This window comes from Perognathus longimembris, chromosome 21 (assembly GCF_023159225.1).
Source record: "Perognathus longimembris pacificus isolate PPM17 chromosome 21, ASM2315922v1, whole genome shotgun sequence".
In the NCBI taxonomy this organism is placed as follows: domain Eukaryota; kingdom Metazoa; phylum Chordata; class Mammalia; order Rodentia; family Heteromyidae; genus Perognathus; species Perognathus longimembris.
Window position 1 is genome coordinate 8463762 of NC_063181.1, and position 27634 is coordinate 8491395.

The 27634-nt window shown below is 47.3% G+C and overlaps 1 protein-coding gene across 2 annotated transcripts in view; it reads right to left on the minus strand.

Annotated features, from left to right (window-relative positions):
- The window catches only part of Slc39a14 (solute carrier family 39 member 14), a 45515-nt gene extending 17881 nt beyond the window's left edge, over positions 1–27634 (minus strand). For both annotated transcript variants that reach the window (XM_048330893.1, XM_048330892.1), the window contains exons 1-3: positions 27487–27634; positions 26242–26365; positions 12092–12099 (exon numbers count right to left, since the gene is read on the minus strand). The gene's annotated coding sequence lies outside the window, so the exon portion shown is untranslated. The remainder of the gene's footprint in view (positions 1–12091; positions 12100–26241; positions 26366–27486) is intronic.

Consider the following 27634-nt stretch of genomic DNA (forward strand, 5'->3'; position numbering starts at 1 on the left):
AGCTGGCGATAGGCTGACGAGCTTGTCTTAAGACCCCCTCATGGGCTAACGTCACTTGCATAGCACCACCCCATGGGCAAAGCCCGCGAAAATGGGGGGCATACGTGCTAGCTGGCGAGAAGTTTGGGGGGCTGGTCGCAAAGCCAGCCCTTCTGGTTCCAGACTCAGAGAGGTGTGGCCTGCTTCCGCACTGCCCCAGGGCTGGGGGAAGGGCCCCATCTCGGGATAGCTCTCCTTTGCCCTCTCAAGGCCAAAGCTGAACCCCAACATCGGGCAGTAGCTAGCCTTTGCCAAGGCCAGACTGTGCTAAACACTTGGCATTCATTATTCCCCCTTAACAGAATTTGGAGACCTAACTGCTACCTCAAAAGAATAGGGAAACTTGGGCTGAGAATGTGGCTTGGTGGTAGAGTGCTTGCCTAGCATACATGAAGCTCTGGGTTCGATTCCTCAGTACCACATAAACAGAAAAGGTTGGAAGTGGCGCTGTGGCTCAAGTGGTAGAGTGCTAGTCTTGAGCAAAAGAAGCTCAGGGACGGTGCCGAGGCCCGGAGTTCAAGCCTCAAGACTAACAAAACAACAACTACAAATCAACAATAGGGAAACTTGTGGTACACAAGCCAGCAGCCACAGCCAGCAAAGCCAGAAATGAAATTCTCCAGGAGCTGAAGCCAGGTTTGCGTGACACTGGAGTCCACGTGTCCTTAACCATCAGGCACAGGGCATGAAGGCAAAAAGGACACTTGCTGAGCCCCTTGGGGAATCACACAGCACATTATGCCTCCGAGCAGAACTTCACCAGCCTCAGGTGGCACCCTAGATCCAGGCTTGGCTGCCCTGCAGAGCCAGAAAGGAGACTATGCAGGGGTGCCTCAGACACCAGGTTGTATCGTAGGAGGAAGTAGTTCCTCCTGCAGAACCGAGAACAGAGTATTGTTCTCACTTCAAATAGAGTTCTCCATTTATCAGTGGCACCTCAGGACACCATGAGAGAGCAAACAAAACCCAGTGGAGGCACTCCAGGGTAACTGTAGCAGTTCACAGCTGGACGGGCATTCAGGGGAGGCTGGCATTTATAAAGTGTGTATTCTCAGTGGTCCTGTTCCTTATACGGTTGCAAAGGCAGCCTGGATGGAGTGCTAGAGAAGCTTCTCTCAGATAGCCTTTCCTTCCTCCCTCCCTCACCCTGCCAGCATGGCTGCTCATCCCTCTAGGGAATAGGCTACTTTGGGCTTTGCTCACACTCCCAGGACAGAATCAGGGCTCCGTAACGCAGGCTGGCCCCCACGGGGCAGGCAGAGGCCTGCCACATGGACCCCACTGGAGAGCTAAACTCACCCTGCAAAGGCTCGGGGACAGGAAGGAGCCTAGGGCGGTCCTGGAGCTGCTGAGGAGACACTCCAAACCCAAGTGGACCTGATCCTTTGGCAGAAATGAGAGGGGTGCTTTCTGCTCCACTGGAGATATTTCTTCTCCTTTAATTGTAAGTTGTTCTTAGCAAACCAAACGTTTATGAAAGGTTCTTTGAGGAAACGAAGGTGAGAAAGAAACCACACACTGCTCTTGCCAGAGCTGGGACGGCAGGTCTGGACCGTGGGCCTTGCCCGTGGCAGCAGGAAGCCCGCCTGCTCCATGTGTGGCCGCTCCAGGCATCCCAGGGATGGGGCCAGCTGCCCTCAAGGGCAGGGGACACTTGCCAAGAGTGCTCTTCCTAGCAGGGGCAAAAGACAAAGGTTCCAGTGTGGCACTGGCTCAGGCCTGGGCTGCTGGAGAGAAGGTGGGGTCTGTGTCCTGTCCACTGGTCTCAGAGTCAGAGAAGTAAACGACTCCAGTACCTTGGGTCTGTCTCCAAGCATCAGACCTGATGCTCCAGGGGGAATGAAAGACAAAGGAGAAAGCCAGCAAGACACTTGGTCTAGAACCTTCTGTGGAGCCTTCCACATTTCCTGGCTATCCCAGAGGGTATACTGCCCCTTCCAGGGGTCCAGAAGCAAGTGGTCCTAGAAATGACAGTTATGCTGGGCACATTTGCTGCTACGCGTACCATGCTCGGGGATTTTCAGCCCTGCTTCCCTTCTCAGAGAGGGCATTTACTTCTTCTTGAGGTGACCAGACTGTTCCTAAGGCCAACAAGATGTGTTCCTGAAGATCCTCCCTTTGTGCCCCTCAACATTGTGAAGAGCACAGCAGACCACAAGGCTGATTTGAGGGCACAAAGGGGAGGGGCAGAAGAAACCATATTGATAAAAATGTCCTCCCAAACAAGGTGAACAAATACAACAGTGGTACTGACTAGACACTATGTGGAAAATGAACTGTACATCTGGTGGGTGGAGACAGGAGGGAAAAAGCGGGAGAGACTGATGGAAGGGGAGACTCACTACCTGATTCATGTAAATGTAACCCTTCTGTATATCAACTTTACAATAACAAAAACAATTTTTTAATTAAAAAAAAAAAAGAAATGCTCGCCCCCACCCCCCCAGCTATTGCTTTTACCACTCACTGGCCACGGTGGATTATCTTTAGCTTTCTCCTTAGCCGTCTTCTTGTCATCTGAAACTCCAGACATAAAATGAGAGCCCTGTTTCTCCTACGTGTGGTTTCTACATACCAACGATGCCACAGAGCTGCTCTCACCGCCATCTTGGGGTTCTGGCTTGGTAAGACACTTACTTATGCATAAGACCTTCATGCAGACAGGACTTCAAGAGTTCACCCCCACCCATTCCAGAGTTGTGCGGCCTGCCAGATGCTAAGCTAACCACTAGCATCAGGGTCTCCTGGTGGCCAAGGAATACTGACCTCCCTCCACACTCTGGATTCCTGTCTGGCCATGTGATCTCTCCCACCAATAAGATCCAACAATATCAGCATCGTGTCCTTGAATCTACAGAACTGTGAGCTAAATAAACCTCTTTTCTTTATAAAGTACCCAGACTCAGATATTTCTTTTCTTTTTCTTGGTTGGTCATGGGGCTTGAACTTGGGACCTAGGTGCGGTCCTTAAGCTCTCTTGCTCAAGGCTGGTGCTCTACCACTTTGAGCCACAGCTCCACTTCTGGCTTTTTTTGTGCTTAATTGGAGATAAGAGTCTCATGGACTTTCCTGCCCATACTGGCTTTGAACTGAGATCCTCAGATCTGTCTCCTGAGTAGCTAGGACTATAGGCAAGAGCCACCAGCTCCTGGCCAAAAAAATGTTTATTTCGCCAAATAACCCAATGTGAAAATTAGTAAACATTAAGACCATGGTTTTTTGGTTGGTTTTTTGAAACAGGATCTCACTATATATAACCCAAGCTACCCTTGAACTCTATCCATGATGCTCCCTTAGCCTCCCTAGTGCTAAGTGCTGGGATTACTAGGATACACTACCATGCCCAGACTTAAGTAGGAGAAAATTCAGACAATTCCTTATGGTAGTATTCAGCATCAGGGTATGTACGAATGTCTATATAATTCTGAGGGAAAGAAAATATGGACCCAGAATATTATTCCTTGTTAAGATTTTATTCAGATTTGCTTAAGATACCAGGCAGAATGCTCAATTATGAAAGAACTCAGAGAATAAATCAGTTTCCTTGCTAGGAAGAAAGTGATTTCTCAGTGAAATGTAGATAGTACAGCAATAAAAATAAAGAAGGATGGTGGTGTGGCTCAGTAATAGAGTGCCTGAGGCCATAGTTTTTTTGTGTGTTGGCTTTTGTTATGAGTGTGCCAGTATTATAACTTGAAATCAAGGTTTCACACTCTCATTCAGTTTTCTTGTTCATGGTTGGCATTCTACCACTTTAACCATACTTCTAGTCCAGCTGTTTTTTTCTGGTTAATTGGAGATAAAAGTCTCTTGGATAAACCTTCCTAGGCAGGCTTCAAACCCCAGTCCATGGTTTTGATCCCCAGTACAACAAAGTAAATAAAGAAATAAAAAAGTAAATAATGAGCTCAAGAACACAGAAACCATGACAATGTGAACGCTAAGTGTGAAAAAGAAATAACAATAATATCTGGGTACCAGTGGCTTACAGCTGTAATTCTAGCTACTCAGAAGGCTGAGATCTGAGGATCTGTGTTCCAAGCCAGCCCAGGGTGGAAAGCCTGTCTGACTGTGATCTCCAACTAACTACCAAAAAGCCACAAGTGGAGCTGCAGCTCAAAGTGGTTGAACTCCAGCCTTAAGCACAAAAATGCTCAGGGACAGCACCCAGGTCTGAATTCAAGCTCCAGGATTGAAAATAATAATAATAATGCTACAAGATACAACCTAAATGTTATAAAAATGGAAAATTCAATAGTATAATTAACACAATCAGACTATAAAGGAAAGGAGATGAGAACAAATGTGACCTTTCCAATGCCCTCATTTTTTCACAGCTAACAGTCAATACATACTGTCTGAAATGAAAGCACAAAAGCATAGATAAGGGGCTGGGGATATAGCCTAGTGGCAAGAGTGCCTGTCTCGGATACACGAGGCCCTAGGTTCGATTCCCCAGCACCACATATACAGAAAAAAAAACGGCCAGAAGCGGCGCTGTGGCTCAAGTGGCAGAGTGCTAGCCTTGAGCGGGAAGAAGCCAGGGACAGTGCTCAGGCCCTGAGTCCAAGGCCCAGGACTGGCCAAAAAAAAAAAAAAAAGCATAGATAAGACTCATAGCTATTTTATTTACTAGGTAAAAAATGATCTTTTATGAATAATGCATTTCTTTATAGCTTAATAATTTTACTTTAATTTCACTGCAGTTTCTTTTCTTTGGTCACATTAAAAGAAATTTTAATGTTTTACCTAAGAATTTTAAGTCTATTTCTCCATACCCAATAACCTAATATTGATGACAGATACCTCTGCATAATGATAATGCTTTTTTTTAAAATTCAGCCTATTGATAGATCCCAAGGGGTCAATATGGATGCAACAGTATAAGAGGGATGAGTATAATCACAAATCAGAAAGAACTATCTACGTATGGCTCCAAACTTAGAACCCACAGAAGCAAGCACTCACACATCTCTTAACAAAAACTGACCAAGTTCTCCAGCTACACGTCTCATCCTCTTGTTTTTATTTTGTTTTGTTTTTTGAGACATGGTCTCAGTAACTTTGTCTGAACTGGCCTTACACCTCAATCCTCCTCCTCCCAAGAAGCTGGGATTATAGGCATGTGCTGTCACATTCATGTTAAAAAACTTCCAAGCAGTCTCCAAATACTTAGGAATATTCTTGACATTCCTGGTCAAACAAACATCATTACAGTCACTTGTGTAAGTCCGAGTTATCTTCAGCCAGAAAACCAGCAATCTTGCAGTCTAGTATTGTGGTAAATACTGCTCTAGAATCTTCTCTGGGATTCGAAGAGCTTCAAGGAAACATATCCAGCCTAATGGCCCGCCACCCACTCACCAAATGAACATCCCCAGGAGGCGGCCACTCACCTCAAAGGAGCTGTCCCAGGCTGGAAGCGGCTCTCAAGAGCCAGGATCACAGCTTGAACAGAGCCTGGCTCGAGCATTCAATGAGCCCGTTCTTCAGCCTCCTCTGACCCTCCCTCCTAATTGCTCACTCTCCTACATACCCTCAGAGGCCAAGCTCTCTGCTCCCACTTCCTAAGCCTCAGGCTTTGGCTGAACTAAAGGCCACCCAGAGTGGGAGATTTTCACAGATAAATGTGCTGGAGGTGGGAGGCAGCGCCCCACTTCTCCCCAAGAAAATTCATGCTGCTGGGAGGGGCAGGATGAGAACACTCAACAGCAACAACAACAAACCCCACAGTGATGATGACCCAGAAGCAGGGAACAGAATTAGAGCCAGCAGCCAGCAGCTCATCATCAACCAATATTTGCTGAGCCCCCTGTGTGTGTCAGCGCCCGTGGGAGGAGGTTATGAGGCCAGAGGCTAGTGGACAGCCAGCACAGACAGGCCTGGAACGTTTATTTTGCTCCATGCTGAGATCCAAGTGGGTTTAATGGTGGACAGGCCCAAGGCTGAAGTCAGAATTGGAGGGAAAGTACATTCTGGGACTTCGGCCTAGCCAGGAGCCTGGGCCTGGGGAAGCCAGGGGGACTTCCAAAACGAACTGAGTCAGGGAGCTGAGGACAGGAAAGGGGTTCATAGGAGCTAGCCAGCACTCCCCCCTTTCATCATCTACCCATCAACAATTTCCAGACACTTGATTGCAAAAGTCTGACCTGCTGTGCTGGTAAGTCCACTCCTGTTTGCCAGACCATAGGGTCCCGGCATGTGGCTTAGGAAATGCGGTGCTCAAACCCCCCACTTACATCACCCACTAGCAAAACACACACACACACACACACACACACACACACTCACTCACTCCCTGGGTCAATTTTTTTGGGCCAGTCCTGGGGCATGGACTCAGGGCCTGCGCGCTGTCCCTGGCTTCTTTTTGCTCAAGGCTAGCACTCTGCCACTTGAGCCACAGCACCACTTCTGGCCATTTTTCTGTATATATGGTGCTGGGGAATCGAACCCAGGGCCTCATGTATACGAGGCAAGCACTCTTGCCACTAGGCCATATCCCCAGCCCCTCAATTTTTTTTTAAAGGCACGTTCTAGCAGCTAAATCATCAGATACCGTGATGAGTCAGAGCAAAGGCCAAAGGTGGAGGCTGCCCCTAGCACAGCATGTGTCCCAAGACAGAGCTCAGGAGAGAAGACAGAGGTAACGGGTACAGAGGGAGCTCAGGGAGCTCACGGACAGAAGACAGAGGTAACAGGTACAGAGCAGTGCTTAGTTCTTGCAGCCCCTTCCCAGTTCCATCTTCTGGGGTGCCACGTCCTTGCCCTCAGAAGTCATCTCTTCCAGAAAGCCATGGATCATTCCCATTACTTCTCCCCTACTACTTTCAACTCTGAATTATTCTCTCTCCCTGGAAGCTTCTCTAACTAGATTTTTATTCCTTCAAAATCAAAGAGGTCCTCATCTACTGTACCCCCTGTACTTCCCCCCTCCTTTCCTGGGCCCTGCACAAGGCGGGGCATAAAAGGGCTGGAAGCAGAGCATTTCTGCCAGAAGATGACAAGTGCACTGTCCCTCCTAACTGTTAGCTGTGTGACCCCCCCTACCCCACGGCCTGAAGGAGAGAGAACAGGAAGCATAACACACTTCCATAGGCACCCCACCCCCTAGGCCCCCAGGCCATGTGTCACTCAGATCACCTGTAGTCAGCTGTCAGGGTGATAGTTTCCTTCTCCTCCAAGCCACTCCTTCATCTTGAAGTTCACTTATGTGATCTTGAAAGCTGTTTTATACATATCAGACTTAGAACTCAGTCCAGGAGTTCATTCACCCAATATATTCATGTCCCTCAGTTACCAGGAATAATGACCACGAACTAAGCTACTCCCTGGGATGGAAAGGATGCACTGAGTATCTGTCCGCATACAGCAGGAAAGCAAACATCCGAGGAGTCACTGTCAGCGAAATGACAAGGCAATGCAGGGCTCAGGGTCCGGGTGGGCAAGCTAAGCAGGAGATTCTGCACAAGCTATTAAATGGCCTGAAGACGGATGGGCGCTTCAGAGACAGGCTCTAGGCTGAGCACCCAGAGAACCACAGCGAGCCTGCTGCCTCCTCAGCCATGAGTGGCTAAGCTGCCTGTGCTAGAATTCTGCTGCCCCTATCAGGGACCACTCCAGACCAAATGGAGGATGTCCCGGGGTCCATGCCTCTTTCCACAGGCGGTATTACAGTTCAAGGCCATTCCAGGCACAAGACCCTTTTTCAGTTAACAGCTGGGCTTGGCAGTATGGGTCTGTCATCCCAGCTCCAAGGAGAAGGCGTAAAAAACAGCTGGAGGCATGACTCAAAGGCTATAGCACTGTGCAAAGGCCTAGAATGCTTGTCTCATAAGCACGAGGCTCTGAGACCAAATCCCATCACCTCCAAAAGATACCCATAAGAGCTACTCTGCAGGCCACATAAAGGTGAAGGAACTTCATGGTGTTGGGGAAGGTGGCATCCTAAAAGGCCATTGTGGGATTCTGAGGGGCAAGACGGTGATGATGAGACCCAGAACTTTGAGGATGCTAGGCAAGTGTCCCACCACTAAGCTACATTCCAGTCCTTGATGTATTTGTAATACACCAGGCCTGGCTGCAGTGTGGACAGGATAGAAGTGTGGATAGGCGCCAGAGGGTCTAGATAAGAGACTCTGACACCCATCTAGATGACAAAAGTAGAACCAGTTGGATCTAAAGATCCAATCTCCCTGCTGGTTTCAGGCTTAAGAGCAACCTAGCCTGGCACTCTTGCCCATCCCTATGAGGGCTTCAGACCTCAGAGCTTTCCGGAGAGACCAGGCTCCACACTAGAGGATATAAGCAGAGTTAGAAAAAACGGCCCCACATGATCTCCCTGATATATGACTGTTAAGGTGGGGGGAGGGGAAGACAGTAGAGACCAGGTATATGAAACCAAAAACCTCTTGTCAAATGGTATTTCCCACAGGTTTGGGTCAGCGACCCTACATTATGTAACTAAAACCAAACAACTACTCAACATTTAAAGGTCAAAAATTGACCTCTCAGTGGATCACAATAGCTCAAAAGCTATGTATGTACGTACGTATAAGACTATTGTTGACATATTGTCTATTGTAGACATTACATTTAAAGCCCTAAGCGAATTTTCTTTGGCGTAGGCCACGTGGCTACTGTATATGTTCTTGGTACATTGTGTATTGTATATATGTCTACCTGACCTAGGGAAGGGAAAGAAAAACAGGGTGTAAAATAGCACAAGAAATGTACATACTGCCCTGCTATGTAACTGTACCCCTTTTGCACAACACCTTGTCAAAAAATTTTTGTTTAATTAATAAATAAATTATATAAAAAAAAGAAAGAAAAAACGGCCCCAAACTCAGTGCTGTAACAAGTTGGCCCAAGTCCCCTACTATAACAGGCAAACCACTCAGAAATGCTAGCTCCAGTTCTCTGGCAGCAACACTGGGCAAAACCTGCCCCTCAAGGCCTCTGCCTGCATTGCTCTGCCTGCCAAGACTATCTCCATCCTGCCCCTCCAGCCCTTCTGCAGGACCATGCAAGTCCATTCCTCAAAGACTATGGCCTGGCCTGGCCAGGCTCCAGAGCTGTGATGCTGTAATGCCCAGATCTCTCTGTGTGTCCATGTGTATATGTACCTGTTTGTGTACATGTGGTGCGTGTGTGTGTGCACATTTCTCAAGAGAAATAGCTCTCAAAGTGCAGTCCCTGGAACGGCAGCAGCACCAACTAAATCAGAAACTGGACCCAGCTATGTGCTTTTAGATGAGCGCTCTGGTGATCTTGGAGGAGGCCTTGGGCCAGAGCCTGCCCTCCACTTTCTGACTTTAACAAAATGGGGCTAGAAGGAATGCCAGGCGCCCTTCCTGGCCAGCACCAACATTCCTGCATGGATACTGCCCACCAGCCTGTGACCTGGTACCCTGTGCTTCCACCTTCTTAGTGATCACAGTGCTTATCAGCAGACCAATAAGTAAGCCCTGTTCCCATGAGAAAGAGAAAAGAAAAAGGCTGACTTCTAACATTAGAAAGGAGGCAGTAGAGGAAATGATAATCAGTCAAGAATCATAATTCCTCCAGTTCCTTTCCTTTCCCACTGTTCCGCCAGCCCTCCCGGCCCCCCAATCCCCACTCCATTCCCAAAGCCATCATCCAATTACTGAGGCAAGGCCTTCCACATCTGCTCACAGCATCCTGCTCCAGAAGATTCCACATACCTGGAAAGAGGCCACTCCTCCCAACTATCTGATCCTTGCCTACCAGTACTGGTCTAGCTTTTATTTATTTATTTATTTATTTTGCTAGTCCTGGTGCTTTGACTCAGGGACTGAGCACCAGCACCATCTCTGGCTTCTTTTTGCTCAAGGCTACCACTCTACCACTTGAGCCACATCGCTACCTTTTCTGTTTATGTGGTACTGAGGAATCAAACCCAGGACAGAACATCTGTGCTCTGACCTTATTTTTTTGGCCAGTCTGGGGCTGAACCTCAGGGCCTGGCTTCTTTTTGCTCAAGGTTAGCACTCTGCCAACTTGAGCCACAGCGCCACTTCTGGCCTTTTCTATATATGTGGTGCTGAGGAATTGAACCCAGGGCTTCATGTATACGAGGTAAGCACTCTTGCCACTAGGCCATATTCCCAGCCCTGTGCTCTGACCTTCTCATTCGGCATTACTCTGTTCTGGGCCCAGAGATCCCTCCAGAATGCCCCGCCTCTCTGTCACACCTGCATTTTCCTGGACTGTCAGGAAGCTGCACCTGCTCCAGGTGCTCTCCGAGCCTGGGTGTGGCTGGATAGGAAAAGGAGTCCTTTGGCTTTCTTTCCTTTTGCTGAACTCAGCTCAGCTTGCCTGTGGTCCTACCCAGTTCTATGACTTGAGCCATGCCCCCAGCCGTTTCTATTCTGTTCCCTGCCAGACCTCCCTGGAACCAGCCTCCCCAATCGGATGTAATTCTCACCCTCCTCTGTTTCAACAGCAAGCAGTCTTAGAAATTTAGAAGGGGCTTAAGTTTCTTTTCTGTTCTTCCTCCCTTTCCCTCCCCCATTGAAGGGAGCATTGAATTCGGGGCTTCTAGAATCACACCCTCAGCCCATTCGGATTTAGTTTATTTTTCACATAGGGTTTCTCACTTTCACCGGGGGCTGATCTCAAGACAGATCCTCCTACCTCTACCTCTGCCTCCCAAGTAGTTGGGATTATAAGAATGCATCACCACACCCATCCTTAGAGGCTTAGTAACTGGGCTGTTTCTTAACAGTCTGATGAAATCGGCAGGAACTTCCTAAGTACTTACTATGTGTGTATGCAAATCCAAAATACTTGTGAAACAGGCAAAACCTCACTCTCTAGGGACGTAGGGTCAGAAGGTCAAGGGCAAAGCATAGGCTTGGGTGTCTTCTCAAAACGTTCTCAGTCAAGGTACAAAGGAGAACTGAGGATCCAGTCCCCATCTCTACCCAGGCCAGAGCTGTGGAGAGCAGCTGTAATGGATTCCAGGCCAAAGGCAACCAGGTTGTTGTCACACTGAAGCTATATAGATCAGGGCCACATGGCCAAAGTTTCAATTTTTCAGACTATAATGGTTGTCTCCAAAAAAATCATACAAAAGAAGTATCGTCTTTCCAATGTGGCTGCTTTGTGCCTTTTTTCTATGTGCCTCTCCCCTGTCCCACACTGCTTTCCTATTAAAAAGGGATCAACATTCTAACCAGACTTAAAGGCTTACCTTTTCCAGCCAACACTAACCCCAAGAGGCAATCCGACTGTTACACAAAAAGGGTTCTTGATTGTACCTTGTATCTCAGTGACAAAGCTCTGGTTTGGATGACTTTCAACCCCAGTGAAGAAGAAAGAGATGGACACAAGAATTGTTATACATTTTTATAAATGTACTATTCACCAAAAACGTGGAGACAACCCAAAAGCCCCTGAGCTGAGCCAAGTGCAGGAGATTCTCTGGAAGGAATTGTCTGAAACCAAGCACACATTCAGAGATTTTAATTACAATTGCCTTTCCCCTCCCAATCCTGGGGCTTGAACTCAGAGCACTACTAAGCTAGCACTCTACCACTTGAGCCACAGCGCCACTTCCAGCTTTTTCTGTTTATGTGGTACTGAGGAATCGAATCCAGGGCTTCATGCATGCTAGGCAAGCACTCTACCACTAAGTCACCTTCCCAGCCCAACAATTGCCTTGTCAATACTTTTTTCTTGAAGACCTCCTCCATGAAGCACTGGAAAAACTGTCTCAAAGTGAAGATGGAGAAAACCCATCCAAGCTTTCCTAGTAAAACCAGCAGAGCACAAGAAATTTGAGTGAGCAGAAAAATGTTGAAATGTTAAAGTAGAATTTCCTAACTGGCCTTCCAATTAGCACCTGCCCCTATACTATTAACCCCCATCTCCGCCCTAGCACAACAAATACACACATCAAATACCCAAATCTTCAGACTACAGCTGAATGAGTCATTCTGCTAACATATGAATCTGTCTGGGCTCAGTAGCTCAAGCCTGTAAGCTACTCAGGATGCAGAGATTGGCAGGAAAGAGGATGGAGGATGGAAGCTAGCTCTAGTAAAAGTTAAATAAGACCCATCTCAAACAATGGAGCTGGGCATGATGGTATGTACACACCTACAGCTAAGCTACTTAGGAGGTATAACTAAATAGGATCAATGTCAAGATAGCCTGGTCAAAAACATGAGACGCTCTTCAAAAAATAACTAAGGCAAAAAGGGCTCAGAAGGTAGTTCAAGCAGCAGACAACCTGTTCAGTAAGCACTAGATACTGAGTTCAGACTCCAGTTACAACCAAAATAAGCAAAACAAACAAATAAAATCAAAGTATAAATTTGATTATAGCTCTTCCTTTGCATTAATCCTTCCAATGACTTCCCAGTTAAAGTAGATGGAAATCTAACCTCTCATTCCGGGCCCTTGCCTATCAGTGTGGCTGACCCTTCCCACTGCACCCAAGCCCTTCTTCCTGTCCCTTTAACACACCACACACGGAGCTCTCCTGATCTCAGAGTCTTTGCACTTGCTATAACCAGGGCCTAGAAGGCTGTGGTCAATATCTTTGTAACAGGCTTCTGTGCAAAGGTCTCCTCTGGTGTTGAAGGTCACTTTGTAGCAAAACGAAAACAAACAAAAAAGCAAAAACCTCTCTCCTAGTCATTCAGAACCCTAGCATCCTACTTCATTGTCCTCTTAGGACATATTTTCCAAAACAGTTTTCCTTTTTTCTTGATATATGTTAGCTGTCTCCTCTTACTAGATAGATACTACACTCCACAAGGGCAGAAACTGGGGCCCGATTTGCTTCCTGGAGCCTGGCACACAGTCAGTCCCCAGTGAGCACTCAAGACTGTGTTCTATCCCCTCTGCCCATTTATGGGCACCACACATCTTACAGCTAGGCTTCTCTTTGGTGTCTGGGCCTCAATAAACCACATCAACCTGCGGGGGTGGGACGGGATGGGGTGGTGGTGGCAAAAACCCCTTTCTTGCAGAGCCACTTCAGGGAGCTGAAGACCCCAGACAGCCAGACAAGCCAGACCCCCTATGGTAGGGTACAGGATTCAAAAGGAAGGTAGAGGGGAGAGGCAGGCACAGGCAGACAGCAAAGGCACTCAGGATGTAAACCATCTGATAATCCCGCCAAGAGAGAATACATTCACCTTTCTGTACAGCAAGGGAGGAGAAAGGGAAACTAGAACTTCTCAGCTACTCATGGAAACTCTGAGTTTCCTCCCATTACGCACACAACCCCCAGGACTTGCCAAGTGCACAGCGTGGCTGGGGGAGGGGGCTTGGCAGGGGCTGCCGGGAAGAGGGTGTGAGGGAAAGCAAGGTCAAAGCCACGCTGGTCCCCAGAGCTGACATCCAGTCACCAGTCACCCACAGGTCGGCTGGCAGTCAAGAGGGGCAGCCCAGGCAAGGACAACACGGGATCTCTGTCCTCCGGGCTGGACAGGCTGTCCCGCGGGGAACTTTGGTCAGCTGCCCGGGTCTGGGGGAGTGGGTACCTCTGTACTTTTTGCACCTTTCTGGGAAAGGAGATGGGAACCGCATGGCTTACTGCCCTGGAAACTACCCAAGGGACCCAGAATCCTGACAACCTGCCCAGCCTGTCACGGGAGGGTGAACAGAGCAGAGCCCGGGATGGCAGAGCACAGGACACATCACCTGGGGGCAGAGCCAGCTTTCCCCAGGCCACCACTGGCCCCAAGCGCTGTCCTCTCCGCTCTAAGAAAACAAGCAGCCCTGGGGACTGGCAGAGGAGCCCTCCGGCTTCCAGGAAATGACAGGCAAGGTGCCGGACAGCCCAGGGCCCTCATGACTGACAGCCCCTTTCGGACTTCCAGTAAAAGAAGTGACAGAACCCCAGCTGAAAAGGGAGGCGCAAGGCTCAGGAAAGCATGCAGCATGCTGGCCTCGGGCCCTCACCCCGCAAGCAGGCTCAGGAAAAGGCACCCCCAAAGAACAAAGAGGATCTTCTCAAATGCAGATCTAGGGAGGAGTTGGCAGGGGCCGACTGCAAGTGGAACATCATCCCTTACCCAAAAGGCTTGCTATCAAAAGTTGTTCAGAATTTTGAAGAAAAAAAAATTCAGATTTGGGAATATTTGCATGTAACTTTATTTCCCGGATTTTAGAAATTCATTTGTTTCGTACACACCTTAGGTAGTTTCCGATTTTTATTTGTTTATTTTTGGTGCGCATGCGCTAACTCAGGGCCCAGGTGCTTTCCCTGAGCTTTAGTGCTCAAGGCTAGCAACACCCGACCACTTGAGCCATAGCTGTTACATGCTTTTTGGTGGTTAATGGGAGGCTAGAGTCTCAACAGTTTTAGATAACTTTCTTTTTTAATGATTTTGTGCATAAAAAAGTTTCAGTGTGGAGTCTTCTGTTTGTTTTATATTGGCACTCAAAAAGCTTTGGGTTTTAGAGCATTTCAGAGCTCAGATTCTCAACACTTAATTTCATACTTCTATTCCCTTTGAGTGTCTATTTCACTGAATTCTCGTTGATTTTGAGGATTAGAATATCTCATCTCTGCCAAGTGACAGGCTAAAAAGAATGGCTTGATCTATTACAGTTCTCTTAATTTGTACTTCTTTGACTCCTAGTTTGGCTGAACACATTCTCAAGCTCACAAACATTAATATTTTTGTTTTATAGATTGTCTATGGCTCTGCTTTGTTCATGTCTGCTCAGCTACATCATTTTTTATTGGTTTATTTAAGAGTTTGCTGAACAGTGAAAATATTAACCTTCTACCATATGTTTGAACAATTTTTATTTTTTTTTGGTGCCAGTCCTGGGCTTGAAACTCAGGGCTTGGGTTCTGTCCCTGGGTTTCTTTGGCTCAAGGCTAGCACTCTACCACTTGAGCCACAGCGCCACTTCCAGCTTTTTTTTTTTTTTTTAGTTTACTGGGGATAAGAGTCTCATAGACTTTCCTGCCTAGGCTGGCTTCAAACTGTGATCCTCAGATCTCAGCCTCCTAAGTAGCTAGGACAAAAGGTGTATGCCTGGCAAATAATCTTAGTTAGTTGTTAGTGACACAATTTTTAAACAGAGATGAAATAAAAATATCACCATTTTCCTTTAAGGCTTTGATTTTAGTAACATGCTGAGAAAAGCCTTTTTCACCCTGAAATAAGATTGCCTGCATTGTCCTGCATTTTCAAAATTTGAGTCTCAGCCAGGCTCAAGCCTGTAATCCTAGTTAGTCAGCAGGCTGAGATCTGACAATTATGGTTCAAAGCCAGCCTAGGCAAAAAAACTCTATGAGACTTATCTCCAACTAACCAGCAAAAAGCTGGAAGTAGAGGTATGGAAGTAGAGGTGGTAGAACACCAGCCTGGAGTGAAAAGGCCCAAGCAAGAATGTGAGGTCCTGAGGTTCAAGCCCCAGTACGGCCACACAAAAAAAAGAAAAACCAAAGCCCCACCAAATATATCTCTACTCCACCTTGGTTCAGCTGTGTGAAAGAGGATCTCCTGATTTTTTTTTTTTTCTGTTATCCTAGTATTGTTTAGTGAGAATCGATCTCTTCGGAAAGCCTAGAAGTCATTTCTGAGCAGTAAAAATTAGAGGTACAGCTAGTTGTGGCCTGTGCACTGGAGCTGCTAAGTGCTACCCCATGTGTGTTCCCCGTGCATTTCCCCTTCTCCTTCCTGACTGTGAGTATGGCTAGAGAGTGACAACACCAAGGACATATATGGAAGAGGGCAGAGTGGAAAGACAAGTGAGAAGAGCCTGGGTCTCTTCAGACATCACTCCTCCGGCCTATGGGCCTCAGATTGTTCATCTCTGGCGGCTTAAATACCACCTACCCAAACCAGCATTGCTTAGACAGTCATTCTCAGCTGTACCACACAGTCGTACACATGCCATTCCTTCCTCCTTAGTTTTAAAGTAACGGCAACATGGACTGCGAGGATTTATTGCTGTTGCCAGGCACCGTGCTAAAGCAGTTTGCTAGCATTATTTCATTTAATCTTCCCAGTAGTTTACAGCATGTTCCTCAGCATAAGATGTATTGGTGACAGATTTTCAAAATAGAAAAAAAAATAGTGCGTTAAGTATACCCATCAACAATATACTTCTCTACTTTGAACAATAAAACAGTAACAGTTTGAAGTGATGAATATGCCAATTACCCTGAGCTGGTGGTTACTATATTTTGTTTTTATGTATTATCATATTATACCTTATACCACTCCCCCTAAACGTGTTATTATGTGTCCATTTTATTATTTACTTATCTTGCAGTACTAGGGTTAGAACTCAGAACTTTTCTGCCCAAACACCATAACCCTCCAGATTTCGGCACCACAAGTAGCTGAGATTAAAGGTATGAACCACTGGTGCCAGGCCAATTTGTTTTGTATTATTTATTTATTTATTTATTTATTTTTGGCCAGTCCTGGGGCTTGGACTCTGGGCCTGAGCACTGTCCCTGGCTTCTTTTTGCTCAAGGCTAGCACTCTGCCACTTGAGCCACAGCGCCGCTTCTGGCCGTTTTCTGGATATGTGGTGCTGGGGAATCGAACCCAGGGCCTCATGTATATGAGGCAGGCACTCTTGCCACTAGGCCATATCCCCAGCCCCTGTTTTGTATTTTTTAAAGCTAACTACTCTGTCAAGTGACTTAAAAATAGTAATTTTAAAACAATAACCAGCTGGGTGCTCACGACACATATATAATCCTAGCTATTCAGGAGGCTGATATCTGAGGAATGAGGTCCTGAGCCAACCAAGGAAGACAGATATGACTCTTATCTCCAATTTGCCAGCAAAAAGCCAGAAGTGGAGACATGGCTCAAATGGTAGAATGCCAACCTTGAGCAGAAAAAGCCAACTGAGAGCACAAGGCCCTGAGTTCAAGCCCAGGTTTCAGGAAAACATAATTTTTTTTTTCAAATAGGATAAATGTGGAATTACTCCACTTTACAGAAGAAGATACTGAGGCTAAGAAGGGAAGAAGAAGCAGGCACAATAGGGTGTGTCTGTATTCCTAGCACTTGGGAAGGGAAAGCAGGAAGACTGTGAGTTCAGAGCCAGCCTGAGTTAGAGTGAGTTCAAGACCAGCCTGGCCTATACATACAATAGACCTTGTCAAGAAAAGTTTAAAAAGAAAAGAAAAATCATACATGAAGAATGAAAGAAGTGATTCAAAGATATACTACAAAGTGGAACACATACACTATAACTATTCAGAAATAATATCGTTTGCTCAATTACTACAACACACATTGAGGTCTGTTTTTGGACTTCGCACTCTTTTGTTTTTTTGATCCTGGGGCCTGAGCTCAAGGCCTGGGTGATATCCCTGAGCTTTTTTGCTCAACACTAGCACTCTACTACTCTGAGCCACAGCACCACTTCCAGTTTTTTTGGCGGTTAATTGGAGATAAGAATCTCAAGGAATTTCCTGCCCAGACTGGCTTTGAACTGAGATCCTCAGATCTTGGTTTCCTGAGTAGCCAAGATTATAGGAGTGAGCTACCGTTGCCCAGCTGGACTTTGAACTCTTGTTCATTCCATTTATCCATCTTAAAACAATGACACACTTTTCTTCTTTTAGGAAAGTAGGTCACAGGCTTCTTTTTGAAGTTCTTCATGGCTATTTTTCAACATATATACTTTCAAAAACACATTTCAAATCATTCTGTCAGGTCCTCAAACTTCACTTTAGGAATTCACTGGATAAAAATTACCTTTTGGAGGAGCTGGGAATATGACTTTGTGGTAGAGTGCTTGTCTAGCATGCATGAAGTCCTGGGTTCGACTCCTCACTACCACATATACAGGAAAAAAGCTGGAAGTGGTGCTGTGGTTCAAGTGGTAGTGCTAGCCTTGGGCAAAAGCTGCTCAGGGACAGTGCCCAGGCACAGAGTTCAAGCCCCAGGACTGGCAAAACCAGAACCAAAACAAACAAACAAAAATGACAAGCAATATAACTATACAACAGAAGGGAATTGTTAAAAGTAATCCAGATAACAAAATATACAGAGAATAAAAAGGGATTCTAAGTCAGACTTCAGTCTGAACCCTGAGCTTGAATTCACTAGCTTCAAAGATTTGGATTGGGTTACAACTCAATGAAATTCCTCTTCCTTTTTTTGGGGGGGGGGGGTAGTGAGGGAGGGGAAGGTGCCAGTGTTAAGACCTGGATGCTGGCCCTCAGCTTTTTTTCCCCTTTTCTTGCTTTTGTGCTGGTCCTAGGGCTTGAACTCAGGGCTTAGCTACTGTCCCAGAGTTTTTGTGCTCAAGGCTAGAACTTTACCACTCCAACCACAGCTCTACATCAGGCCTTTGGGTAGTTAATTGGAGATAAGAGTCTCATGGACTTTCCTGCCCAGGCTAGCCTTGAACCAACCTCAAATCTCAGCCTCCTGAGTAGCTAGGATTCCAGAAGTGAGCCACATCTTCCTTCTATGGAAAAATGTAAGTACAAACAATTCCTCCCTTAAGAGTAGCTGGGAAAATTAATACACAGAAAGTGAATAAAAAGTATCTGGTATACAGAACTTGCTTTGTGCAAGAAGAGTGATGTGGGAAGAAGTCTGTGACAGGTAGGTGCATGGTCCGCTAACCTAGCAGCATGGGGGTGGGGGTTACCTCAGTCTTGGGTCAGAGCTTCCTAGTGGGGCCCAGTGTCTATCTACTTCTGACTCATCACCCTTGTGCTGGCCTGACCTCTCACATGGGCTAGATGCTGCCATTCCCTCTAGCTAGCTACCGAGGCTTACTTGAGCTCTTTGAACTCAAGTGTTTCCTGTTACAGGGATCCCCTCTCGCATTCTCAGCCCTGCATATACTACGGGCTCCTGTCACGCTCAACAGGGCCTCTTGGTACAGGCTGTAGTGCAAAGCACTTGGATCCAGAATGTGGGGAGCCCCCACCCTTCAGCATTTTCAGATCTGAGCCAGCACTGTGGACACAGAGAGCCTGGGTCCCTGACCCTCACAAGAGCTAGCCCGGATGTGCCTTAGGTCTGGAGGAAATTTCCCTTTTTTGCTGGGTGTGGTGGTGCCTGCCTGTAATCCCAGCACCTGAGAGAGAGGCTCACTGGATCATTGAGTTCCAAGTCAGCCAGGGCTACAGTAGCCAAACCCGATCTCAAATAGTAGTAATAATCATACAAATGTTAACCTCGCTTTTCTTTTGTAGTTCCACGATCCAGGGTATACAAAGGCCATCTCTCCACTACACTGAGGCTGGAAGTTTTGATAAGGCTGTAATTCACCTATCTAAAATCTGAGTATGTGATCTGATTGGGAAAGGAATCTGATTATGAAATTACGTAAAATTGCAAGAAATCATTGCATGTGCTCTAAATCCAATGACTCACGTCTTTTTTCCTTCCCTGCTCCCCAGTACTGGGAATCGAATCCAGGACCTTGTACGTGCTAGGAAGGCTCTCTACCAACCACTGGAGCAATGCCCCACAGAGGGCAGGGAGGTGTGGACACAGACACACACAGGAAGGCCCAGTGAAGACAGAAGTGGACATTGTGATGTTGTCACAAGAAATGCCAAGAGCCACTGGAAGCTGGGAAGGGCAAGGAAGGATTTTCCCTGGGGCCTGTTGGAACAAGGTTTCATGCTTCTGGCCTCCAGCACTATGAAACAACCTTCCTGTGGCTTGTTAGGGAATGGCCTAGGCAAATACCTCTAGTGCTGGCTTGATCTATGGTTGGAACTCTAAGAGGAGCACCAATGACCCTGTCATTGTATGTGGGCAGGAACTGTAAACAGAGGCTCCAAGCTTGGGGCTTTGTTACATTTTCTAACAAAAGCTGATTCTGCAGATCTCTGTGGACATTAAAAGAGAGTAAAGGAACCACTAGGGACCTGAGGAACTGAGAGAGACTCCAGATTGGCACCGCACAGGGGAACAGTGTGGGGAAGGGTGAGGAAGCTCAGTCCTTCAGCCAGGTGAGCTGGGCAGTGCCAATCCTCCAGGTGGGAATGCCAGCTGACCTCTTGTGGGTGTTGTGCTAATCTGCTTGCCTGCTCTGATAGGCACACTTTTATTTGCTGCAGCAGTTGTGGTCACAGGTGGCACAGCCTGACTATGCACAGGGCTGGGAGTAAAGTGCTTCCATCCCAAGTACCACAAATTGGCCACATCTGCATGCCTTCCCATTCTAGCTGCCTCCTCATTGACCCACCCTACTGACCATGTTAAGTGCAGGCCCAGCAGCAGCTGCTGGTATTGTAGAAATGAGTGACAGGTGTTTCTGACTAGGTGTTGAGCCAGGCAGCCTTACCAACTTCAAACATCACAACACAGCGTATTCTATGGGTCGAAGAGGTCTGAAAGTAGGAAATGCAGAGGAAAATTGCCCAGGACAGATGAGATTGGCAGGAAAGCAGAACAATGAAGGAGAGTACAAGCATGTGTACTGAGGGGTAGAGTTGAGGGGCATTTAGAACAGACAAGGTGGTGCGTTCAGTCAGACCCAGTGCAGCTCCAGGCACTGAATCCCCTATTTGTGAGGAATGCTCACCTCCACTCTGGACTCTGTCATCTCACAGCTGAGGAGTCAAGTGCACAGCTGTCGATCGGTGTCATGGTAATACCAGAAAACACAGAAAATGAACTACAACCCAACATTAACACAATAAATCAGTGGGCCAGGTATGGTGATGCATGCCTGGAATTACATCTATGTGAGATACTGAGGCAGGAGGAGGCTGAGGAGAAAGAGTGTGGTCTACAACCAGCCCTAGGCAGAAACAGGAGATAGTATCTGAAAAATAGAGGAGGGAGAGGAAGAGAAGAAGGGAGAAGGGAGGGAGGGAAGGAGAAGGAAAAAGTTGAAAATGGTTGATGATTGAGAGGGGTTTTTCTCTATTGGAAAGGTTATAAATAACAGGGGGTGGGGCTGGGAATGTGGCTTAGTGGTAGAGTGCTTGCCTAGCATGCACGAAACCCTGGGTTCTATCCCTCAGCACCACATACACAGAAAAAGCCAGAAGTAGTGCTGTGGCTCAAGTGGTAGAGTGCTAGCCTTGAACAAAAGAAGCTCAGGGACAGGGCTCAGGCCCTGAGTTCAAGCCCAAGGACTGGCAAAAAAAAGGGGCAAGGGAACCTTGGTGTTAGATTGGAATAAATGGTATTAGTACAAACTCATGTTTTCAAATACATGTACAGACAGAAATCTTGATATGTAGATGCATTTGTGCATGAGTTCATGCCATATTTCATAGCCTCCTGTGCTAAGATGTCCAGAAGCAAAGACAACCCCAGTAGTGAAGAGCACTTCACCACAGTTTTGTTTCTCTATACCATCTGGCTCCCTGGGGAAGGAGTTGATTCTAGAGTCAGGGCAGGGAAATGACAGAAAAGCTAACAAGAATATCTTAATGTACTACCACACAAAAAAAACTTTAAAATTAGAAAAGAATATAGTGCTTGTCAAAGAACACAGGACACAACTAAACAGATCTTAAAATGGCCAAAGCTGGGTTGGAGGCCTAGCTTAGTATATGTGAAGCCCTGGCGTCCATTCCAAGTACCCCGAAAGAAAGCCAAAGCTGGAACAATTTGAGTCACAAATAATGATCACAGAGTGTGAGCCATAGAATAAAATCTGATATAAATGGGAAAGAAAGGCCAGCTCTTCCTGACAACAGAATTAATAAAACCTAAGAGGAAAGAGAGAAATTGAGACTCATTAGGCAAACAACCCAGTTATCGTTGATGCAACTAAGATCCACAGATGGGTGCTAAAATTAGAGGGTGAAAGTACAAGGAGAAATAGAATTGCAGTCTACAGAGGGAGAAAGATAATGACTTTCCCAGTGCGAATGTACAGTAGACACCAAGTGGTCAGGTAAACAGTACCAGCAGGAAGATGGAGGTGTCTGAGTGTAGCTCAGGACAAGGACCTGGATTTAGCTCTCAGAAGATGTGCTCACCTAAATGCCTGACACGAATGCCTCCTTATGATCCTCTGAAAAGATCGTAACATCATGCTTATGTTCTTGCTCAGAACCCATGACCACATTCTAATCAGAGCAAGGAACTGTGTGTTACAGGCTAGAGATGATAGGAAGGAAAAATCTTGACTAAATGGGTGGCAGGTCAGATCCTGGACCAGAAAAACAAGATCAGGGAAGACATTTGTTTCATTTTTTAAAGGTCTACAACTTATAATACCATGCCAATGTGGATTTCCTGGTCTTGATAACTGTACTACAACACAAGGAATCTACTTTTGCAACTTTTTAGTACACCTAAATTCAAAGTAAAAAGTTGGGTGCCAGTGGGTCATACCTGTACAGTAACCCTAGCTATTTAGAAAGCTAAGATCTAAGGATCAAGATCTTAAACCAGCCCGAGTAGAAAAGTCTGTGAGGCTCCATCTCCAATTAACCAGCAAAATGCTAGACTGGAGATATGGTTCAAGTGGGAGAATACCAGTTATGAGCAAGAAAGAACCTGAGTTCAAGCCCCAGTACCAGAACAAACAAACAAAAAAAGAACTATAATTAGAACACAGTATGGTAACCCCTGCCTGTAATCCCAGCATTCATGAGACTGAAGCAGGAGGGTGTTGAGTAGAAGTCTGTAGTTAGCTATGTGTAGCAAGGGATTTTTTTTTTTTTTTTGTAGTCATGGGGCTTGAACTCAGGGCTTGGGTGCTGCCTCTGAGCTTTATTGCTCAAGGCCAGCACTCTACCAATTTGAGCCACAATGCTACTTCTGGCTTTCTGGGGGTTAACTGGAAATAAGAGTCTCATAGAGGGGGGTGGGAATATGGCCTAGTGGTAGAGTGCTTGCCTTGTATACATGACGCCCTAGGTTCGATTCCTCGGCACCACATATATAGAAAAAGCCAGAAGTGGCGCTGTGGCTCAAGTGGTAGAGTGCTAGCCTTGAGCAAAAAAGAAGCCAGGGACAGTGCTCAGGCTCTGAGTTCAAGCCCCAAGGACTGGCCAAAAAAAAGTCTCATAGACTTTCCTGCCTGGGCAGGCTTCAAACCATAATCCCATGATCTCAGCATCCTGAATAGCTAGGATTGCAGGTGTGAGCTTCTGGCACCTAGCATAGCAAGAGATCCTGTCTCAAAAAAGGAGGGGCTGCAATTAAGTGTGTATATATATAAGTGGGATTGCATATATGGTTCTCAAGTGTTGTTGTTTTACCAGTCCTGGGGCTTGAACTCAGGGCCTGAGCACTGTCCCTGGCTTCTTTTTGCTCAAGGCTAGCTCCCTACCACTTTTGAGCAACAGGGCCACTTCTGGCTATTTTCTATATATGTGGTGCAAAGGAATTGAACCCAGGACTTCATGTATATGAGGCAAGCACGCTACCACTGGGCCATATTCCCAACTGTTTTAAGTTCTAATATATATATATACATATATATTTTTTAAATGAAAAACTGCCAGGCACTAGTGGTACACATATAATCCTAGCTACTCAGGAGGCTACGATTTGGCAATCACAGTTCAAAGCCAGCCTGGGCAGGAAAGTCCGTAAGACTCCTACCTACAATAAACTATTCAAAAAAAGTCTGAAGTGGAGCTGTGTCTTAACTAGTTTTGAGCAAAAAGAGCTCAGGGAAAAAGCTCAGGCTCTAAGTTCAAGGCCCAGGACTGGTACCAAAAACAAAAAAGGGAAGGAAAAAAAAAAACTAATTGAACAGAGATAGTTAAACTTTTACCCAGCAATCCTACTTCATACAGTTGCAGATTCATACTTATACATGTAGGAAACAGCACTTGCACAAAGTTACTCATTAAAGCCTGGTATATAATGGAAAAAACTAACTTGGGCCAAATATATTATAAAAAAAGAGTACTTCCATGGTACAGAACACTAAGCAGCCATAACAGAGCAGAGCAAAAGCATTCTGTGTACCCATATGGAAAGATCTGCCGACCCAGACAAAACAAAGAGATGGAGGAAGGAGGGAGGTAATGGAATTACAGGTGCTATTCCTAAGTGTGATTGTGTGTGTGTGTGTGTGTGTGTGTGTGTGTGTGTGCAATCTGCAAGTCTAATTAGAGGACCTAAAGCTGCAAGGAAAAGGCCTTGGCCCTAAACAAATCTCAGTGAAGGGATCAAGATGCATAGCTTAGCAAGGAGAGCCCTTGCTTGCCTAGCATGCTCCAAGCCCTGAGTCTGATCCCCAATACCACCTTCAAAAAAAGTCTCAGTGAATAAAACAAAGACCTAATTTTAAGAGAAAACCAATTACTTAAAGCATGGTTTTGATTTTGTTTGTGGTGCTACAGATGAAACCCGGGGGCCTTGTGTCTTCCATGCAAGAAGGGGCTCTACCTTGAGCTACATCTCCATCCCTTTAGTCCCCAACTTTTAATGGGTATTTTATTAACTATTAATATTGAGTGCTCTGAGAGAACCACTAGGGACTCAGTGGTAATAAGCTGAGGAGTGTTATCCTCTCCTTTCATCAAACCCCAGGCCTCTCAGGGGGCCTGCTGCTGCAGGTCAGGAGGCTGTAGAACAGTCAGGTCTCTGGTTGCCAAGGCAGGGAATTTGGTGTCCCATGGCTGAGCATGTTCCCTCAACAGATTCTGTGGCTGTCTCCTCTTACATGGCATGTTCCTGGCCTGGTCCAGGCTGGAGAGCCCAGCAGGGGACTCTGCCTTCCCCCCTATCTCATCTAGGCCCAACTAGAGGGCCCCTCTGGGCATCTGGGAAAGCGAGATGGCTGTTGGGGCTTGGAGCCATTGTGGTGGCACTGCCCTGGGCAGGCAAGAGGCCCAGGACTGGCAGGAGTCCCAACTGAGCAGACTCTGGACTCCTTATCTCTTGGCATTCTGACAGCCGCCAGCCTGGAGGTCAGAGAGGGCCCACTATAGAATCTAATGCGTGTTGCTGGGGCAGAGGGTGGAAGGGGGACCAATAGACAGAATGTGACCCTTCTCAGAACATTTCTCATCCTCCCAACTCTGGAGTCTGTAAAGAGGAAGTAGAAGACTACTCCAGAAGAAACTTCTGTGGCAGAAGCAAAAACCACCTCCCTTTCCCTTAGTATACAGAGGAGCAACTGACATCTGCTCTTCAGCATACCAAGGAAAAGACAAGAACCATCAGTAACTTTTCCATACTTAGGAATCAAAATAAAACACTTCTTTTGATATTCCCCCACCAAGTCAATTGGCCACTAGGGAGCAATGTTACTCAGGGACACCAATTAACCCCCCTGGACCTAATATCTTTCATTTTTTCAAACAAACTCCATCCAAAGACCATGCTACTGGTGTGTGGTTTGCAAAGGGCTGGGTATTCCTTTCTTGGGCATCAAATGTGACCAGGTAGCATTGCTCTGGCACCGTGAGGAGTGGGGTTCCTGATGCCCAACAACACTACAGCGATCCCAAGATTGTATAGATATTGGACATGGATTGAGGTGCCTCTGGATGTGAGCAGGTGAGGTAAGAGGAGGACAGGAAGCCTTTAAAAACAAGACTAGTCCTGTGACAGATACATAGGCAGTACACACACACACACACACACACACACACACACACCCTTCCTGGTCATATTACCAGTATTAGCCAAGAGAAGGACTATCTCTTCAATGAAGAAATGTTCCCAGAACTAAATACTAAATACAATGGTAAGCCACACATTCCACCCACAAAGATGAGATGTTCTAGGTACAATCCCAAATGTAAGACAGTGAAAACAGATCCAAGATGTTCAGAAACTTTTCACTAGAGTAAGGAGGCCAGGATTTGAACACACAGCATCTGACTCAGAAGCCCCTTTCAGTCACCACGCACCACCTGAACTTCATTGCCTCTAGCAACAGCGCCTGCCTCAGAGCACAGACCAGCCATGTGCATCAGACCTGCTCTTCGGTAACAACTCTGGCTTTGGATCTGTACTCTGAGAATTACAGGGCTCTGTACCTCCTGGAGCCCACAATTCTGATTCCTCTTCTTGTCTAAATGACTAGGACAATAACACAGCCAACCCCCTTTGTCAGTAGGCTTCTGAGCCAACACGTGGCCCCCAGCTTGTCCTCTCTAGTTCCAGAGGCTAGGGGAGTAACAAAAGCCAGAGTAGATAGAAAGGCGGCTTCTTGGCCAGGACAATACCCAGGGTCTTCCCTCTCCACTGTTCAATGCCCCTCATCACCTCTAGGAAGTAAACTTGTCTACAAGTCCCTCTCCTGACTACCACACAACTGAAAACAAAACAAAACTCACCTGAGCCTCCAATAAAAACGAGAGTAAGTGGTTTATAACCCCAGCCTCTGCACGTTTGAATCTGGACACTCCTTCAGGTGCTTCCTCAAAGAAAGGTCCTTTCCGTGTTTAGGTGAGGGCCTACGTTTTAAGAGGTAATGATTACAGAAATGTACATACTGTAGATAAGCCATCCAGTACGTCCTTAGTCAACCTAAAGCTAGAGGCAGAGCCTGACAGGAGCAGAAGCCAGAGTGACCACCCTCAGGCCAGCCCGTACAACTCCCTACCATTGTCACCCCCGGCTGGCAAGTGCCTATGTCTCAATAGCTGGAGGCTACCGGGGAAGAAAGGCCTAAAAGTTAGGAATCCAAATCTGGGTTGCTCAGAGAATTTGGTCCGAGCTGCTCCTGCCCCCACCCTTCCTTTTAGGTCACAGGAGAGCACTCCGCCCCTGACCAAATCACACTCAAAAGAGTCCCTTGTAGACACGTAGACCATGCAACTATTTGGAGAAGACAGCTTTGGGGGACACCTAGGCCCCGGATGATACTACATCCTTTAAATTGGACAACCCCCCTCCCCAACCCAGAGAACGGTCAATTTTCTACGTTTTGATTGGACCTCAGGATACCATGATGATGAAACTGCCTGGATTTTTTTTTTTTTTTGTCCCGTAGCCCTAAAATGCCAAAAGAGGGCAGCCTGAGCCCAGACTAACCACCTAACTTGGTCAGTCGAATCAAAAATAGCCCAGAGCCATCCTCGCGGTCAGCCAGGTGGGGGTCCGGCGCCTCCCCGGGGTTACCGGGGAGTGCTACGGCCCCGCTGGAACATTCGGGGCATCGATCTTGAGCTACGAGGTGACGCGCAGACCCCCGTGTCCCCTCGGAGCGGCCCCCGGCTCCGCGCATCCGATCTGCCCATTCGCCGGGCCGCCGCCACCGCCGCGCTCCGGTGCTCAGGGTCACCGGGGTCCTGGAAGCCCACCGCCGCCTGTCTGCGCAGCCACCGGCGTCCTGGGCGCCCTTCTCGGCCCCATCCCGCGCCCTCCGCCGCAAGGGACCGTCGCTGTGACCTCCTTCCTGCCCCCTCGCCGCCACCGTGGCACCGCGGCCAGGTGCCGGCCGCGTCCGGCCGCGCGCGGTCCCCGGAGCGGCTCCGGGTCCTGAGCGCGCCGGCATCACCCGTCCCCCCTCCGCCCCTCACCCCCGGAGCGCGCACGTCAGTGCCCATCCCGAGCGCCGGCTCTCCGCCCTCACCTGACGCCCAGAGGCCGGCAGCTGGGCCCGCGCAGCCTCGCTCGCCAGGCCCAGGGGCGGCCGGCGAAGGTAGAGCGGCTCAGTCCGTGTGTCCGCAGAGACAGCCTGGAGCCCCCCTCCCTGCGTCCGGGCCCCGTCGAGACGCGCA